Source organism: Aulostomus chinensis, chromosome 13 (genome assembly GCF_037954235.1).
Source record: "Aulostomus chinensis isolate RoL2024-O1b breed Wild chromosome 13, RoL_Achi_v1.0, whole genome shotgun sequence".
NCBI lineage: Eukaryota > Metazoa > Chordata > Actinopteri > Syngnathiformes > Aulostomidae > Aulostomus > Aulostomus chinensis.
Window position 1 is genome coordinate 17,171,084 of NC_141332.1, and position 19,401 is coordinate 17,190,484.

A 19,401-nucleotide genomic window follows, 5' to 3' on the forward strand; every position below is an offset into this window, starting at 1 on the left:
TCTGCTTGCCATTCTGAGAATGAAAAAATCCTCAAAATGTTTAAAATTGAAAATGTTCTGGAACCCTTTTTTTTTCACCGATGGGGGGGGGGGGGGGGGGGGTAAAGTCATGATGATGATTTAATTGACTGCTTAGCATTCAGACCGCTTCCTTACCCTTAGAAGAAGTTAAATCGTGTCACATTTTGATCTCAAATAAGCTCAGAGAGACGTCCAATATGTTACTGAGTTTAGATGTAATTATGTGTTCTGCGGAGTCTGGGGCACTGCAAACCTCCTGTGGGAATAATAACGTTCAGCCGCTGCCAACTTCGTCATTGGCAGTCACGAACGTCCAGGCCTTTCCTTTGGCACGTGATGCTACGAGCTACATTAAAGCATCTGACCTGGATTGGCTCATGCTGATGAATGGAGGCAGGTGATCAAAGCCGGAGTGGCATCTTAAAATTTAGCAAGCGAGTGACAAAATAGGCAGTTAGACTCCTTTAAACTTTGAAGTGTTAAATGTGCTCTTGATTCCAGTAGTTTTACTGTCTGCAGCAGTTCTTTTGAGCATTTCATCAGAGTTGCTGCCGTTCCTGACTGAGTTAATCACCCATGTTTATGCAGAGCTGAGAAGATTTATGTTTCAGTGCGTGAGCTGCTCCTCGGGTCTTCGTCACAGTCCGACAAGGAAGCTGAAAAAAAATACCCGCCCATGTTCCTGTAACATCGTTGTTTGACAGGGGGGCATGGTTTGGGGGAGTGGTTTACAGGAACATCAACAGGTGAGCATAATTGAAACAGCTGTTGTTGGATTCGCAAAGTCAAAACCACCTCAAACAAATATAAATCTTTTTTTTTTTGGCGAAAGAAAGGTTTATTTATTTCAAAATATTTCAGCGTCCGTTTCTCTTTTCCTATGCAACATTTCAAAATATGCATTAAAACCCCACGTACTCCTACTGCTGCTGTGCAACTGTTGTAATGACGCCGTAGAGAGGGCAGAGGCTCGTTACCCTACCATGGTCTTGAACCCTGGTCCCCAGGGTACCAAACACACTCAATGTCCCGCAACTTCAAAGAGCCAGGCTGGTTGGCATGGCACAACCATTAATGACTCAAGTCTTCCTTCCCTGGCACATCAGCAGCATCCTTCTCCAGGCCGTAAAACTACAGTCAACTTCCTCCCGGTCAAATGGTGTACACTCACACCGATGCCAGAACTGAACTGAACTGGACCCAGCACAGACCCCCTTTTAGAGGGCGACGCCTGTAGGACCAGGAGCTAAAGTGTGTAACTAACATTCACATCTGCGTTACTCTAATGAGACTGGTGATCATCCCCTTCTTCACAGTGTATCACTCACACTTAAGTCAGACAACCCAGTTTTCTACAAACACACACCCACACACACACACACACACATGCACGCGCACACACACACACACACACACACACACACACACACACACACACACACACACACACACACACAGACAAATGACTGATGAATCATCCCAGTTTTCTCCAGAGCCCAGATGTAAATCCCCACACAGTGGTGGCACGCAAGCAGCAGCCATCCGGGCATTGTGCCAGTCTACGAAAGAGAGAGACACAGTGTGCTGGGGGAAAGTGAGGGCAAGCTCTCTTGGGGGGGTTTTTGAGGGTATTTTTTCAACTCAGGCAACTCTAGGGGCATGAATAAAGCAAGAAGGTGCATGTGATCTGTGAAAATGGAAACAATTACAAAAAAGAAAGGTGTGAAATAATAAATCATAGCTTGTTGTCAAGAGTTAAAAGTCTCAGCGCAGCTGTGGCTTGTTGCACAATAGCAGGAAAGAGACTTTAAGAAGTTTATGCCGCAGTACAACAACATGCTTATTAGTAACCACTTCATCCACGTTACACCAGTTCACGGCCTTCAGTCCTACCATGATTCAATCAGACTTTAAGCCATAAAATCAACTACTGCTGCACAGCCAAGGATAAGCTCAAAATTATGTAAGCCGGGAGCAAATTGAGAAAAACAACAAAGAAGGAAAAAACCTGCTGTAGTTAGTGGTTAAAATTATGACTAATACAAAATGAGACTTGACTCACAGTGCATGGGCGTTCACAGAGGGTTGCTCTACCGGTGTTTTGCACGCTGCGTCACATTTGAGTGTTCAGACATCTTGTTATTATCACTTAATCAGCAAAACTAGAAATTCATAAGAACAACAACAACAAAAGAGCAGAAACTCTTGATTGGGAAACAAACGGTGAGTAACTGTTTTGCAGGAGCTGCACAAAAATTCAGCAACAGTTAACTGTGTGTAGGTTGCAGAGACACTTCAAGCCTCTAGGGGGCACACAAATACTACCTGTGCTACCTGTCCCAGTGGCCTGCAGTCTGCCCTTTTTTCTGCCTTGTGAAGCCTTCCTATAATTCCTTGCTCTTGTAATGTTTATGCACAGTAAGCATAAGCTCTTTACTCACAACACGTGCCTCTGTGGTGGAGCTGCATTTCTGGGTCACAGAATGTAAAAAAATAAAACAAATATTGAAACTTTGGCATTGACGAATATGTTTCACGCCAGCAGAAATGATCCATGTGTGAGGTAAAATGAATGACAAGAGAGGTGTTACTGGGAAAAAAAAAACAAAAAACAAAACAGGTTAAATAACAGGAATTTAGTTTTCCTGTACATTCAAAGGCTGGAATGAGAACTGTCGACCTTTGTTTGATGACATGGTGTAAGAAAGACGCGACATTTTAGAAACTTGTGCCTTCTGTGTGGAGGAGTTTAAGCTGTGCCAGTGTGTAATTACCTCCTCTGTACCCTGACAAGTGTGAGTGTGAGCCAGAACACTGCATCTGGTGTGTGTCTCTGGCAGTCCTGTTAGGGTCACAATGGCTGCTATAATGTCCACATTACGGAGAAGAACTAGGACAATAACTGGGAACACGCATACACAAACGCCCCAGTGTGTGTGCTTGTATTTGCATGTGTTCTTATATGACCCGGTTAATCTATAATAGTAGTGTCCATGTGATAATTTGAGCAGTTTTCACAACAACTTCCCACCAGTTCAAACATTGCCTGGCTTTGATTTTTACAGCTCTCATATAAAGCTGCTTTTTTCCCTTCTTTTTTGGATGCTTATCTCACCCAGCCTTTTAATTTGTTTGCTTTTTTAGTGTTCCCATAGGAGACTCCTTTCCTTGGCAGACACACAAACCCTGACTTGGAGCATGAAACGAAGGAACGAAAGAATTAAGTGTATACTGATGACCTAAGTGGTACAGTAACGTGCAACAGGACACCCCAAAGGATTCAGTTTCACTTTAGCAGGGATGTCATATGATTAGGACCACATTGACTAACATGTGAGCGTGGCATATGCCAGAAGCATATGGTAAATAAATGTCATTTGAGAGGCCGTTAACTTGTTTGAACAGGATAGACCACAAAACAGTTTACAGAAGTGGTTTTTATGCAGTGTGGCACCTGCGAAGGTTATATAGCACTAAATCAGCAGGTATGGCTGTTCCTGAAATACATATATATATATATATATATATATATATATATATATATATATATATATATATATATATATATATATACACATATATATATATGAGAGAGAGACAGTTTCCCTGACAGTTGGTCATTTTGAAGTGGCACGGTAGTGCAGTGGTCGGCACTGTCGCCTCACGGCAGGAAGGTTCCAGGTTTGAACCCCGGCTCCAGCACAGGATCTTTCTGTGTGAGTCCATGTTCTCCCTGTTCCTGTGTGGGTTCTCTCTGGTACTCCAGCTTCCTCCCACAGTCCAAAGACATCAAGAGGGGACGAGGCTGATTGATACTCTAAATTGACCGTAGGTGTGGCTGTGAGTGTGAATGGTTGTCTGTCTATATGTGTTGGTCCTGAGATGGACTGGTGACCTGTCCAGTGAACCCCGCATCAAACCCGAAGGCTACTGAGATAGGCTCCAGCCCCCCCCGCCCCCCACACACACACACACGTCCCTTAATGGGATAATTGGTAGAAGATGGATGGATGGAGATGGTCCTCTTGTTCCTTTGACATCTCAGCTCAGTGTTGAAGATGTTCTCTTTTTTTTACATGACTAGACGATCCTGTTTTTACAGAACAAACAATTTCTGGCACAATTCATCTCATTGTGGAATGGTGATCCAAACTCAAATGAGCCTGACGCAGAATGACACAGAACAAAAGGTTGCAGAATTCCTGTATTTACTGTCTTGCTGCCGCTCCAGACACATCTGTCCAGTCAACGGAGGGAACGTTCTCACGTAGTTTGTTGTAGTTTTGGTTCCCTCGGAAAAACCGAATCATGGTGGAAACATTCCAAGTTTACAAACTCTTCAACTGATTCAGAGCAAAGGAACTAGAGGCAGCCGATCACACTGAGATTGCCTCTTGTAAAGGAGCAGGGTAAAACCCTGAGTTAAACAGGAGTTCATCCCACAATTGGTTTGTTCAAATTATTAATAGACATGAGATAAGTCATCATTTGGCTCAAAATGTACAACTTTTCACCTCTTTCCTCTCTTGCAGAGTTGTTTTCATCACAGGAAACGCAGCCACCCTAAGGTTGGGCTTGGGGGTATCGTTTCGCCACTCTTCTTGATTGCTCTCACAGAAAAGAGGAAGTTTGCGGCTACACAAATGTCATCTCAGTATTTCAGACCCCTGTGCATCATATTAGCAGGGCTTGATGGGAAGACTTCACAAGAAGCCACCTCACTGTCACGTGGTTCACTTCTTCATTTTCGTGGAGCGTATAAAAGAGAGGAGTTATTTTCGTCCTCACAGCGCTGCGCTGTGATTGCTTGCGTACGTGTGTAATCGCGTTATTGTCTCCTCCAAGGACGGTAATGTAATCTTGTGAAAGGTAGGCAGCCGCATGAGATAGAAATGGTACATTATGTGTCTACCGTAGATGTCAGTTCCTATGCTGATTGTGTGATATATTCCTCTGTGTGTGTGTGTGTGTGTGTGTGTGTGTGTGTGTGTGTGTGTGAGACTCCATATGTCTTCAACATGCAGGTAAAAAAGGCCTAACCTCTGGGCTCGAACCAGACATGTAGCCCCAAAAGCAATATCCGCAGATCCAAGAATGAAAAAAAAAGATATTTTTGTTTGGTGTTTTCCCTCCCTGTAGATGTAAGATCTCTCACATTCACTATCACTGAACTCCTAAGAGTCCAATTTAAGCTTCTGGTGTATAACTTTCTTTAAGTGCTGCCTTTTTTAGGGCCTGAGCCAGTCCCTGGCGAAGACCCTATTATGTTTTTTCTTCTCTTTTCTGCCCTAATAACCAGAAACCATATCATTTGTGAGGCAGTGAGGTGGCTGGCATGGAGCTCAAAACACACACGCTCATGCTCCACATAACTGTGTATAATAAACCAGGAGCGAACCAACATTTAAAAAAAAGTTTGGATATGATATATAAAGGATGAATAGTGAAGTAAATGCTCCATTTTGCTTCATTAACATTCAATAACATTCATTAACATTGGCTGTATAAAGCTACTGGCTTTATATAAATATATATATATATATATATATATATATATATATATATATATATATATAGGGCTGCACGGTGGTGCAGTGATTAGCACTGTGGCCTCAGAGCAAGAAGGTTCCGGGTTCGAGTCCCGGCTCGGGCGCAGGATCTTTCTGTGTCTAGTCTCCATGTTCTCCCTGTTCCTGTGTGGGTTCTCTCTGGTTCTCCAGCTTCCTCCCACAGTCCAAAGACATCAAGAGGGGACGAGGCTGATTGATACTCTAAATTGACTGTAGGTGTGTCTGTGAGTGTGAATGGTTGTCTGTCTCTGTATGTTGGTCCTGTGATGGACTGGTGACCTGTCCAGGGTGAACCCCGCCTCTCGCCCGTAGATGCTGAGATAGGCTCCAGCCCCCCGCCCCCCCCCCCCCCCACGACCCTTACTAGTAAGGAATAAGCGGAAGACGACGAGGACGATATATATACATATATATATATATTATGTGTGTGTGTGTGTGTATAAGATCATGTTTTGAAAGCTATCCATGTCAAAGCGATACAGCAAAATAGAGTTTACTGCTGTAGGAAACCAGACATCATCATCTGCAGGATTCTACTGCTGCCTCAGCTGGGTGTCGGCCATCTTCTGCTCGGGCCTTCTGCGATCTCAGCTGGAAGGAGGCACATTGTGCATGCACGCACACACACACACACCTACACACCTACACACACACACACACACACACACACACACACACACACACAAATCAGAACATTACAGAAGTAATATTTGTCCTCCAGCTCGTGAAAATGGAAGTTCACGGACTCAGTTGACAAAGCTACACGTTTTAGCCATAAGTATCATATGTTATTATCATATTATATTACAGTATCATATTACTTGTAGATGGTGAAAATGTATATTTAAGGCATTGAAAACTTGTTTTTTGTGTGTGATTGTGTTGTGTATGAGTTACGTTTTTATTTTTGGATTATTTTCAATGCGTTTAAACATTTAAAGTTGCCCTCTTACATTTTATGTGTCCTGTACTTCCGTGCAAGCTGCATACATTTGTATCCATTACAGACATTTGACTCTGTGTGTGTGTGTGTGTGTGTGTGTGTGTGTGTGTGTGTGCGTGTGTGTGCGTGTGCGTGTGTGTGTGTGTGTGTGTGTGTGTGCGTGTGTGTGCGTGTGCGTGTGCGTGCAGGTATGGAGCTGAGTGCACTGTGTTCTCACCTGCAGCTGCACTGGTCCTGACTGACTGGAACTGTCATAGCGCCGGCTGTTTTCACTCTCCAGGGAGATTTAATTGGTCATTTGTTTTTTCACCTGTCTGAGGATGTTACATAATTATTTTTTTTCAAACTGGAAACATCGTCACAACATCTCAAGCTGGGGAAAAAAGGGTTTGTCCCTCATATGCCTGCTGTGAACAGGACAGGCCTGCTGAAAACTTAAAAAAGAAAGAGAAATTGAGGTTTTGGAGAATGTGGTGTAACCAACAAGACCGTGTGTCAGTGTCACACACTTGAAATCAAATACAGATACAAATACTCACTTCACGCTATATTTATACCATATAAATAGGCCGTGTAGTATATAATTTCTGTGCATATTGACAGCAGTGGCAGCTTCGAGGCTGTTGAAGAGCTTGCCAATGCAATCATAGAATTCTTGCAACTAAAGTCATTCATTTAATTGGCTTACATGCGAGTGATGTGACGCTATGGGAGGGCACAGGATTCTGTGAAAGTCACGAGTGGTTACATATGTTCATTACTCACGTGGACTACCATGCTGTGATGGGGCGGGACGGGGGGGTTAATAAAGCTGTGCAAACAGGAGGTTGAGTTTGACTCTTTTAAAAAAAAAAAGAAAAACTTGTGCTAAACGCATATATTGGCAAAACATATGAATAAACACAATATTATAAAATTGGATTAGAAAGGTTGCAAAAACAGTTTATGTGCATTTAATCTCCTCTACAGCTATGAAAGTGCCATCCTGAAGTTAAACCGGTGAATCACGTTGAGGTTCGCCGTTGGCTCGGACTCTTAAAAACGAGACATTATCTGCGATAGGAGCTCTTATTAGTCTTGACAACTAGCGTGCACACAGAGCAGATACATTTAATTTGAACCACTTTAGAGACATCTGAGGCAGCAGCTCGTGGTCACGGGGCTACACAAGAGATGCATCGTAATTCCACCAAGAAAGAAAATCCTCCTGGACTTGATACAAGCTCCTGTCATTAGCAGCGAAGGCTAGCAGCCGCTCAAATTCCTGAAAACCTCCTGATAAATGTTCCAACAACCTTATAATGGAGGTTTAATTAAATTTACTAAACCACCATTATTAAGTTGTTTGCTTGCTGAACAACTGTCGTCTTCCTGCCTCCTCTTTTCTTTGGGAGAATACTCAAGGGGCGGATAATCCTGCAGCCAAATAACGCGGATCAATACAAATGATCGCGCGTTTCTTGTGCAGCATTACTTGCATTTTTGATGTGTAAAAATAAACTCAGTCGCAGTATAGGGTTGTGTACACGTCTCAACACCTTTTCCACCAGACACGTCTCAAATGACACCTGGCCTTCATCTCCCTCCATGAGTGTTACACAAGCAGCAAGTCTAGCCTTTATTGATTTTTCTGCTTCTCGAATTCGCAGCTTAGTACGGCTTTAACATTTTGACCATTTGAGTCCTTTTTTTTTCTTCTCATCTCCTCGTTTGTCCAGTCACTAATCACTATGATGTGTAAATAAACTAGCAGATTGAAGAGCAGCTCAGTATGAGCTAGCAGCCTGAGTTTCTCATGCATATGGGTTCACACAAGCCAATGAGGGTAAAGTGACTTTCTCCCAGACGTGCAGGTCAGTGCGTTCATCTAATGCACTTACTTGCGAAATATCTGTACCAAGTCATGTCTGACTTTGAGGAAACCATTAGTCCAATCGCGTGAAAGGTGCACCAGTGTCCTCTTATCAGCCGTGACCTCTGTGCATCGTGATCTCCTATGCGTTTGTTTGTCTGAACTCACTTTAGTTAAAATAAGCAGTCTGCAACAGTTCACAGGAATCTGAGGTTGTGAAAGGTATTCCGAGCACTCATCATATCTCTCATGTTGACTGACCTATTACTACATATAAAGTCATGAGGTGTGTGTGTGTGTGGGGGGGGGGGGGGGGGGGGTTAGCTCTTATAATATTTACCAGTATTGTCTGCAGCCGCTCATGAGGTCACATTCCAGACATACTGAAAAATCTTAAGCAATTAGTTTGTTTCTGATTCAAGTTCTCAGGTTTGTTTTTGGTCATTTTAGAAATGTTCTGTTCTCAGACTGATCCACCACCGCTGATTCTGCACACATGTCCGGCCCATGTGGCAGCCCATGTGGACTGGCCCATGTGGACCGGCCCATGTCTCTGTGTATGTGGAAAACCCAGTACATAACGCCTCGATGCCTGTGCTGCCTTCGCTGCCCCTGGCCTCTGTGTTAACAATTCACTGTTGGAGGCTGTGGAATGCATTACTATGTCTGAGAGATTTGGTCTCATGCGGCCATTTATATAAATAAAAAGAAATACATAAATATTTTAAGGTTCAGAGGCAGAGTGGCCTAAGGGACACTGGTTTGATCTTCACTTCCCCTGGTGACCCTGTTAAAGTGTCCTTGAGCAAGACACTGAGCCCCTAATTGCTCCTGATGGCCCTGCGACAGACTGGCAACCCGTCCAGGGTCAACCCCGCCTCTCACCCAATGTCAGCTGAGATCGGCTGCAGCCCCCTGTGACCCTTAATGGATAAGCAGTGTAGAAAATGGACAGATGGATGGATTTTACGTCGCAAAATCTTTCAGAAAGTTAACAATAAACATCACATCAGAGCCTTCGTGTCCTGTTCTGCCCCCCTCTCTTCACTCTAATCTTTAAAATCCACAACTCCCCTCTCACTTCAAGCTCTGTCCTCTTTAGTTAAGCACTTGTTTTGCAAATGTCCCTCCCCAGGAGGTAATGGAGGGAGGCTGCGAGTTGCAGCCAGTCATAAAGAATTGTGAATGGATGAGCAGCTTGTACCAGACACACACGGGCTTGTTAGCTGTCTGGATCCCAGGACTTAATCCAGGCACTGGTAGGAGTTAATAAGGCTTTAGAGGTGGGATACTTGTCTATTTAGGCAGAATTTGAAGGTCCTGGGGTGAGGTGGCTTTCAGGAATGTCCTTCAGCAGGGAAACACGAGTGTTTACAAATGTATATATACATTTGGAGAGGAGGATATAGGCAATACCTGACAGCATTATAGTTTATTGACCTTTTTAAAGTCTTACTTGTCCTCCTGCTCTGTCATCACCAAGTTATTTCATTTAAATTGATAAAATATGCTCTTTTCATACAGCAAAGAAGATACTTTAATCACAACGTTTGAGTTTGTTTTTTCCAGATAAAGATACTGAGCGAATACAAGATTTCTCATATTTGTAGCAATTTAACATCCATCATTACTTCTATCACTGCTTCTCTACCTCCATCAACTCAGGTGGGGTGGAAGTTTTCCATAATCCCACCATCCTCTGTGGCACATGCCTCCATATCCATCCTGCCCTGGGCATCTGATCATCTATCCCTGTGGATGCGGCCCGGACGCTGTGCTGCATAGTCAGTAAGGGCTTGGCTAGTTCATTGGAAACTGTTCCTCTCTGAGTCACAGGAATATTGTGCACACAGCTGCATGTATGGACACAATCGAGCTGCCCACACCCACACAAAGGTGCACTCGTGAAAAGAGGGTTTTATGAGAGGAAAACTTATAACCCAGTTTAACAAAAAAAAAAACAAAGCAAAACAAAGAAAAAGCTTTTTGATGTTTTAGTCAAATGAAAATTCTGTCCACAATGACATTTCTATTAAGATGACGTGAATGTGACATTGACGATGAGGACACCCCACTGCCTGCCCGCTGCTGCTGTTGCATCATCTCTTTTTACACCTTATCAAGTTGTTGATATAGATGTTCAGTGTGGATGATGGATGACTTTCAGATGAGTCGATCTGTCCTTCTACTACCAAGAAAGATTACCGTATCCTAAATATACCTGAAGTTGAACCTTCTGCTGTCCCTAAGCGATCCAGTTCGCAAGCAGAAGTCGCCTGATGTGTGCAATGCCATCGACAACTCTGGCCTATATTCCAGGAAGTAGGAGGGCAGGGTTCACTTATTGTTTCCTGTTAGAAAGTTGTTTGGAGAGCTCATGATGGTATCAGAATATCATCATGGGTTCATGTGTATTCAAAATACCACAGTAGAACTTTGGAAGTCAAATCTATGTGCATTACTGTTTGTTCTTTTCTTTTTTCTTTCAAAAACACACATTCCATCGGTGAAGAATGTTACAACACATCTTCATAATACACTGAAATTTTCAGCAGCTTTTTATTTCTGCTTTTTCTTCTTGCGTTAAAAAACCTGCTGTGATTTACTTTTACTAAGAAGGTGGAGAGAAAGAGATGTGAGGGCAGGTTAACATGAACTAAAAACTGTGTGTCCTCAGGCTTTTGAGAGTCCGAGGTTCATTTATTTCTCCTCTGTTTTCTACTCCCCAACTGCTCCCTCACCTTTTTGTTTTCTTTTTGAGTCCTCCACAGTTTTTGGTGCAAAACACAAGTGCTGACAACTGCAATCCACCTCCACGTTTGTTTATTTTAGTCACATAATTCCGACCTGAGTCAGACTGGAGTCACAAATTGGATCACGTCACACTCAGCAGAACAAAATCATGACAGATTTATAGGCTTTAACACAAGAGTTGTGGCTTCACTTCCTATTTTGTATAGACTCTGTAATTCCCTCCTACAACCCAATGTTAAAAAAGTAATGCCTTATAAAGGGAACACACTTAAGCTCCACTTGGATCAGTCAGTCAGTTGCCAGTCAAGCTGAGGGTGCAATGAGCAAAGACTGAAGTTTTGTGTCAGTGCAGACAGACAGAATGATCCCTGCAGCATTCAAAATAGGAAGATGATTCCAAAGAGATCACTACATTAGCATCGACCGACTGCTGTAATCCACAAATGCACTATGCAAAACATGCAACTTTAAAATAACAGACACGTGAAACCGCTCAATTCAACATTTAGCATTGTGTTTCCGGGTTTCTGGAACGCTTTGAGGGATTTTCTTTAAAATTTGGCCTCTTCTTGGACACGAAGATGAACTTTAAAGTACTAAAAGGCCGAGGTTAATGCGAAAAGTACACAGGTATTAACTGTAACACTACTTGAACAAAAGATAAAGACATACTAAAACAGAAAACAACACACCCACCTTGTTGGATGTAATTACCAGGCCTATCCCTTCTTCCATGGCATAGAACTATTAATCAAGCCAAAGATGGATGCCTCAGGAAACAAGCCACACCCCCCTAATAGAACACCAATATCATCTCGCCTTTTGGCACCGTGTACACCCATTTGTCTTGATCTGTTGCCTGCCACACCCAGAAATTGGCACAGAACTACTCCTCACGTTTCAGGTTTACGACTCAAGCCAGCCTTATTTCCAAATAAGAACAAAACCGATCACTGTATCAAATGTGACCTAGACAGTCAGACTAGTTCAAACAATAGCTCTGGCAGAGTCACGTTAGGGCACTTGGGTCCTTAGAAGGAATTCTCCCGTCTTGTGTGTGTGTTTATTTTGATGAACCGTATGACCTGTCAGTGTTAAGTTCTTGATGGTTGTTGAACATGACTTTCTACTCACCTGCAGTGCCTGTTTCAGGCCACGTGCATCGTGGAACACACACCAACTTTCTCTGAACACACAGACACTGAGGAGTCTGAAGGCGACGGCACACTTATTGAAAGCGCACAGAGAAATATGTAAACTGATTATATTTGTTATTGTGAAATGACACACTTGGCCTCATACGTAACCACACACGGGTGACTTGAAGAGAGAAGGTATACAATTTTAAATTATCATTTTATCCTCACTGAGGTTGTGCTTGAATGGTAAAACCCCTTAGGTCCTCAAGGGGTGACATTGCACCGTCAAGGATAAATGGCTGAGCGCGACATGCAGCCGCTTGCGAGATGAATCCGTGACTGCAAAAGTTGAAGAAATTGGGACGATACCTGAGATACAATGCAGTCCAAAAAGAAAGTTTGTGACTACTTACCATGGTGTTGAAATGGATGCAAGACCAGCACATTTGGACTTTTAAGGATATCTGGGTCACACTGTAGCTCCTGAAGACTGTTCTACACCACTGGCAGGATATTGGTACTCGTGTTTATTTTCCCCTCCTAGTCAGAAGTACGTGCTCTCTCAGTGCTTTCTAGATTTGCGTGCAAGGGATGGCATCCTGTGAACCATGTAAAGTGACCTTCATATTGCAGTACCCTTTATAACTGAAGTACATTTACTGACTACTGAGAACACGACTCAAGGCTCTAACTCATTAACCAAACTTTGGCAACCATCATGTAACTCACGGTATATAAGTGTGTGTGTGTGTGTGTGTGTGTGTGTGTGTGTGTGTGTGTGTGTGTGTGTGCATGTGCTAAACACAAACTTTGTTGCATTTGTTGCAAATGTGACCCATGATTCATTAACTTCTGTACTAAATTACCAACAAGTGTTACTGGGTGCCTGGAAATTCACTGGAAATGATGTCAACCAGCATCCTGAAAATTCACAAGTGCACCATTTAACTGACTATTTAACCATTAACTTTGACAGCTGTCACATTAAATACATTAAAGCCATACACACACACACACACACACACACACACACGGGTCTGAGAAGCGGCTGACTCACTGTGCAAAAAATAAGACATTCTGGTTTTTCTGCAAAACGTATGTGACGCTAGGCAGGAGTCTTGGCTTTGAGTTGTCTCTGGTTGTTTGTTCCAAAGACATTCTGTTTCTTTCTACTTCCCTCTGTATGCAGAGTGGCTGTGTGTGTGTTATTTTGTGTGTGTGTGTGCGTGCGTGTGTGTGTGTGTGTGTGTGGTTTTTTTCAGCCGTGTGGCTGGTCCTCTGCCAGTGACCGTACTTTGAACCAGCAGCTGGGGCGTGAGCACAGCCAAAGATAGATGGCAAGCTGAAGCAGAGAGGCAAAAACCTATTTCTCTCTCTCTCTCTCTCTCTGTCTTGCTCTCTGTTTGTTTCTCCCTCTCTCTCACACACACACACACACACACACACACACACACACACACACCCTTAACCCCACCCTTTTTGCATGCTTCTCTTCCTCTTCCCACACCAATGAGCTAGCTAAACCAAAACTACACACAGGATCAGTATAAAGCAGGAATTGACCACAAATGTATAATCTATTAATTTAATGATGATGTCACACGAAAGTCGTGAGTAGATTAATCATGTTTGATGTGTTGTAGCAACAGGTATGTTTACTATAATAAAAATGTCATATGCAGAACCGAACAATTTGACTGAATCCTGAGAGGTGATGCTTAAACACAGTGTGAACCATTTTGTGTGTTTTTGTACAGTATCTCCAGAAGGTAAGATTGAAATTGAGCGTTCGTCTTACCGCAACATATTCTCGTCACTCACTGCTATGAAAATTTCGGGAAAAGTCAAGTTAAAGGTTTCGGGCAGTGACGTAAACTTCAGAGACAATATAAACAATTGTGACAAATTTAGAACGTTACTCACCGAGGCCGTCAACTCACCAAGAAGACTTTTCCATCACAAACCTGAGGGAGAGAGAGAGAGAGAGAGAGACAACTGACCTCCAGCACTTCCATACTCAGTCCCCAATTAAAACCGCAACCTCCCTCGCAGTCCTGCACACGTCGTGATGCGTGGCAGTTAAATGGTAGTAATCTGATCTCATGAACCAGCGGATTCTTCTTTGGCCCATTTTACACCCCTCCACCATGTCTGGTGAAAATCAGCCTGGTATTTTTTCGTGTTCTTGCTGGAAGATAGACAAGCCCCCCCCCCCCCCCCACCCCCGCTAAAAACATCAAAGTCAGACCTCTGAGATCAAAGTCAGAGATCTGATTCCTACAACATCTGAGATCAAACAGACTTCTGAGATAAAAATCTTCAGTCTGGGACACTAATAAATCAGTCTCTAGCCATAGAATGACTCTTTACAGAGGAACATTACAGAGTAAACTCAAGTAACAGGCCTCATTTTTAGTGAAGACTTAGTGCTGACCTCCAACTCTTGCCTGTGTGAACTTCAACTTCTTAACGTTACATTCGTACAACACCTTTTACAGTTTTTAAGGCAGAAACTCAAAATTATTTAGAATCAATACGGCTGTGATAAACAGGCCAGAAGTGCGGTGACATACGAACACTGGTGCTAAAACTTTCAACAATGGTTGGAATAACAATATGCCTCCACAAAAGATATACCGATGGTGTCAAGCTAATATAAGATTTTTGGGGGGCTGTGCAGATTGCTATCCTGCAGAAATTCTGCATGCTCAACTCAGACAAATGTAACCTGGTTCAATGGAACCACCATTTTGTTGATAAGAAAAATGTTTTGAAGTTCAAGCAGCTAGACAGGAGTCTCAAGGATTTCACGAGAGGACCTTTCTCTCCTTTTGAAAGAAAATCTGCGCTATCATCCATCAGTTATATTCCACTACACTCCTTACCGCATGATAAACACTTTTGATGGAATACTGTTGACCTTCTGATTAAATGACGCTTTTAACAACCTCTCAGGTCGCCAAGTATTCCTCACACAAACCTGAAGTTAGGAAACGTGATGCTGGTGCACCCCCCCCCCCCCCCCGCACCAGCCTCTCAATGTAAAAGCGATTGACTTTGGCACTGCCTGCAATTCATCCTCTACCAAGGGGGGGTGGGGGTGGGGGGGGCTACCTTCAGAGCCTGACATACCAGTGAGTAACTGCAAGCATATTTGATCTCTGTATGGAGGGAGATATACTGAAGTAATAACATACTAATCATGGCTGTCAAAATAACACATGGTCTTGGCTGTTCATCTTTTCACAGGTCTCCAGACATTATTGTGGCTTTGCCATTTAACGAGTCCATCGATCCGTGGTCTCTTTGTTGCATCGCTGCCTACCTCTTCCTTGGTACCCATGCAAAATGGGTACGACATGGCAAGTACAACTTCAAGTCTGGTCTCTTAACATATGTGTCTGTGTTATACTAAGTAACTGCATCCATGAGCTTTACTTGTATATTGAATATATTTACTTTTGTTGAGTCATCTCCCAGGCCTGTGGTAGGTTTAAGTAGAAATACTTCTGTGTAACTTTGTCGCTGGGTCATTGATGTAAATAAATAAAGAGGATTTGGGTCAAACCCAGTGAAAGTGGTCCAAGTGGACTCCTGCTAAGACATGACTGTGTCAGACCAAGTACATTGTGGACACACAGGGTGAAATTCTAGAGCACCTTCTGGCCCCCGGACTGAAGACCTGACGCTAAAGGAGAACCTTTTCAGTCCTCTCACCTTCTCAATGTCATTTCATTTTGATGCCCTGCCATCAACCTCCTCTGGCCATGGGGAATCTGGTATGGAAAATCCAGACAACCAGTCTGTACCACAAGCAAGAGACTAGAAGAAGGACAAAGGAAGAAAGTGGAGAAAGAACTTTAAGCCCAAGTGAGATCACCCCTATAATACTCGGTGGAAGCACAGATGAAATGCAAATGAAAAGAAAATGAAGGTTTACATTGGAGCTTCAGTTTCGGTGCTGAACTTTGTTACACACTTTCAAGTAAAAGTTTTAAACTGAGATAACTGTGGTGTGTTTACAAATCTTGTCAAAGACACACAATTGGTTCGTAAAAGTGTTCTGCTATAACGTTTTGCTTGCAGGGTAAAGTCAGCTTCCATACTGGCTCTCTCTCAGTTAAGGTGGACTGAAATTTAAGGTGGACTGACTAAATTATTCTGCCCTAAAATGCACATTAAGACTATTGTGTACAGTATACATTATGGCTAAGAGTATACCACCATGGGGAAGCTGGTAATACTTCATCCAAATGAGCAAAGTTTGCATGAGAAGTGGACAGGACCCAGACTGTCATTCCAATAAAACCCTCTCTTCTGTTTTTGTCTCTCCAAAATAAACGGCCACCAACAGATAACATATTTTCTCTTTTTCTCTCTAACATCTTGCTCTACGCCTATTTTACATGAAGTGTTTGTGTGTGTGTGTGTGTGGGGAGGGGTTCGGCTGCATTCTGAAACACAGCGCCTCAGACTGTACTTTACCTTCAGTTGAGGATCAGACTCTGTTAAACTAATTATAGACGTAATTATGCTGTAAGAAAAGATGTGCAGACTTCAGATCAGAAGTCTTTTTGATCCAAGTAGTTAATTCAATTCAAATCATGGTTGTTGGTCCCTGAGGGGGAATTAACAGGATAGAGGTAGATAGTCATATATGGCTCTTCAAGGCTCACTCCTGTTCATTTCCCTCTATTGCGCCCTCTGGTTTGTTTTGTTTTTTGTTCCTCTGTAAATCCTTCCATTTTTATCCCCTTTGGTGATCTCCGGTATGAGCTGTAACCACAAACTGGAAAAAACTAAAATTTTCTGAAGAACACTCGTTACTGCAAAGCTTTGTCTGGGAAAACATAAACACAGTAGATCATTTTGTCCGGTGGGGAATCCGACTCTGACGCAAGAGATCGGGATAAACAGATAGAAAATAGCCAGTCTTCTCATGAAGGGTCGCCTTTAATGATGTAGATGGAGTCAGCAGTTATCATCTGGGACTGCTTCATTACCAGTTAATACTCCTAATATTCTACAATTCTACAATTTCATTTAGCAGACGCTTTTGTCCAAAGCGATGTACAACACAAGCAAGAATTTAGACCTAATTAAGGAAAAGTCCATAGGAAGCGCAAAAGTGCTTCAATTGTGATTTGGTCACAGGACCCTAATAGTGGATTTAACTCTGTTACTCATGCAAATGACTTCAAGTCTGGATAACAACCCAGATTTCAAATGTCAGATGTCCTAAACTCTGCTGTTTATACTCCAACGTCACAGCGAATGAGGTGGTGATGCAAAACCCAATTAACTCTTGGATTGTATACATAACGCACATCAAGTTTAGTGTTACGTGACCAGGAAAAACTAGATCACCAGGTTGTGCTTGGGGTCGGACATCCAAACTCCCAAAATCATTCAGGTAACTAATTCCTTTCGCTGTAAAATACGTTTATTTGACAGGCTTTTGCTGCACGTACGGGATGTAGATTATTATTTCACTAGCGGCAGTTCAAGCTTGCGTGTAATTGTATTGTCTGATTATCTGATACTGACAGTGAATCCAGGGAATCCATGTCGAGTATTCAGTCCCCTCTGTCACATGGAATGAAAATTGACAACTAATTCAAAGCTAAGAGGGAACGTGTTGTGCCTGCTTCTTTATGCATGTGAGTGAGGGTTTAATTCTGATAAATTGCATTTCATTCACCACTAGATCAGCTGATTGACTATGCACATTAGTGCACAATGAGCTAATTCAATTTGGCTCCAAATTGTACAGACTGTACCGTCCGTGCAGACTGAACTGTGTCATTTCCTTGAAATGATTTTAGCCTCAAAAGAAAAAGGAAAGCTTTGAAGTGCAATCTGGTTTAAATGTGAGAAAAATTAAAACAACATAGATTTAGGAGGCTAGCTTGAGTACACATGGTGGAAAGTAGGAAAATAATTGAAAGCGTACGGCTTCCAACCTCTCTTGCTCCTGCAACACGAGCCAACCTGCTCTCCTTTGTCCTCTTTTGCTCTTACAGCTTATTATGACTGAACTGAGGGATTTTCAGAATGAGCAGAAAAATATCTGCAGCAGAGTATCACATTCTGTCTTTGTTTACTTGGAACATCCCCTTCTGTGCTGGAAAAACAGCATCCATTCATGACTTTCTTTTTTTAGGGCCTGAGCCTGAAGGTACTTCAGGTGAAGCTGATAAATACAACAGCCTTACTACACTCACAGCTCCTGAACCATGACTAGCTGTCAGTCTTCTCACCACTTGCGTTATGTGTGATCCACTCACCTGTGTGTGGTCACCAGCTCGGTTGCTGTGGTACGAGGGACCGTCGTAGTAGTTCTGCTGCCGGTAGTTTGCTCTGTAGTTTGATCGAGCGAAAGCCATCTTTGAGCCTGGATCCTGTTTTCTGAAAAATGTTGGGACTCAGTGATGAATTTAAATAACTTATTTTTTAATCATTCCAGTATGGAGCAGGAGCAGAGCAGCGCCTTAGCGCATTATCATGTCATCCCAAATTTTTTAATGAATTTAATTTAGTTCATAGTCCACATGAATATATCAAGATTAATTATGATCAACTGCAAGATAAAAATTCTTGTCGAAACTTGTATTGTAATTTTTGGGAGACATAAAACAAATACCTGATACATACTGGAATGAATAACGCTTGAAAACTTGGTGGAGGTTTGAGTTTTTTTCTGCTTTAGTATTTCAATTCCAGCCTACTTGATCTCTAAATTTGAATCTCTAAATCTGCCGTGTAAACACGACTCAGGAAGAGCTCTGCTCTGTCATTTGTTGCGTTTTATTCACTTTGTTAACTGGAGGTTTGAATTCCAGTGCGACCAGTAACTCATCTGCTTGCCCACGAGAGGCTGCAGGGCTTTCAGCTCCACTGTTTGCAGAACTGGGTTTGAATTATTCATCATTTTTGCAGCACTTGTTTTTTTTACTTTTTTTTTTTTTTAAAAATGAGAAGGACCCAGCTCTTGTTTTGTCTGCCAGCAACAATCTGTCACAGGTGGGACGTTTTACCTGCCAGGACGCATGTCAAGCAGCAACTCTGCACCGTGGACTGGCAGAAGAGAGAGACTTTGTTCGTGCTGTTTAATGAAGCCAG

General features: G+C 42.6%; 1 long non-coding RNA gene across 1 annotated transcript; it reads right to left on the reverse strand.

Annotated features, from left to right (window-relative positions):
• Positions 1-6,019: 6,019 nt before the first annotated feature.
• LOC147251206 (uncharacterized) lies at positions 6,020-12,430 on the reverse strand. Its single transcript, XR_015119047.1, has 3 exons — positions 12,275-12,430; positions 6,752-6,848; positions 6,020-6,225 (listed from the first exon to the last, which is right to left on the reverse strand). It is a non-coding gene; the product is annotated as an uncharacterized LOC147251206 (long non-coding RNA).
• Between the last annotated feature and the right edge of the window lie 6,971 nt (positions 12,431-19,401).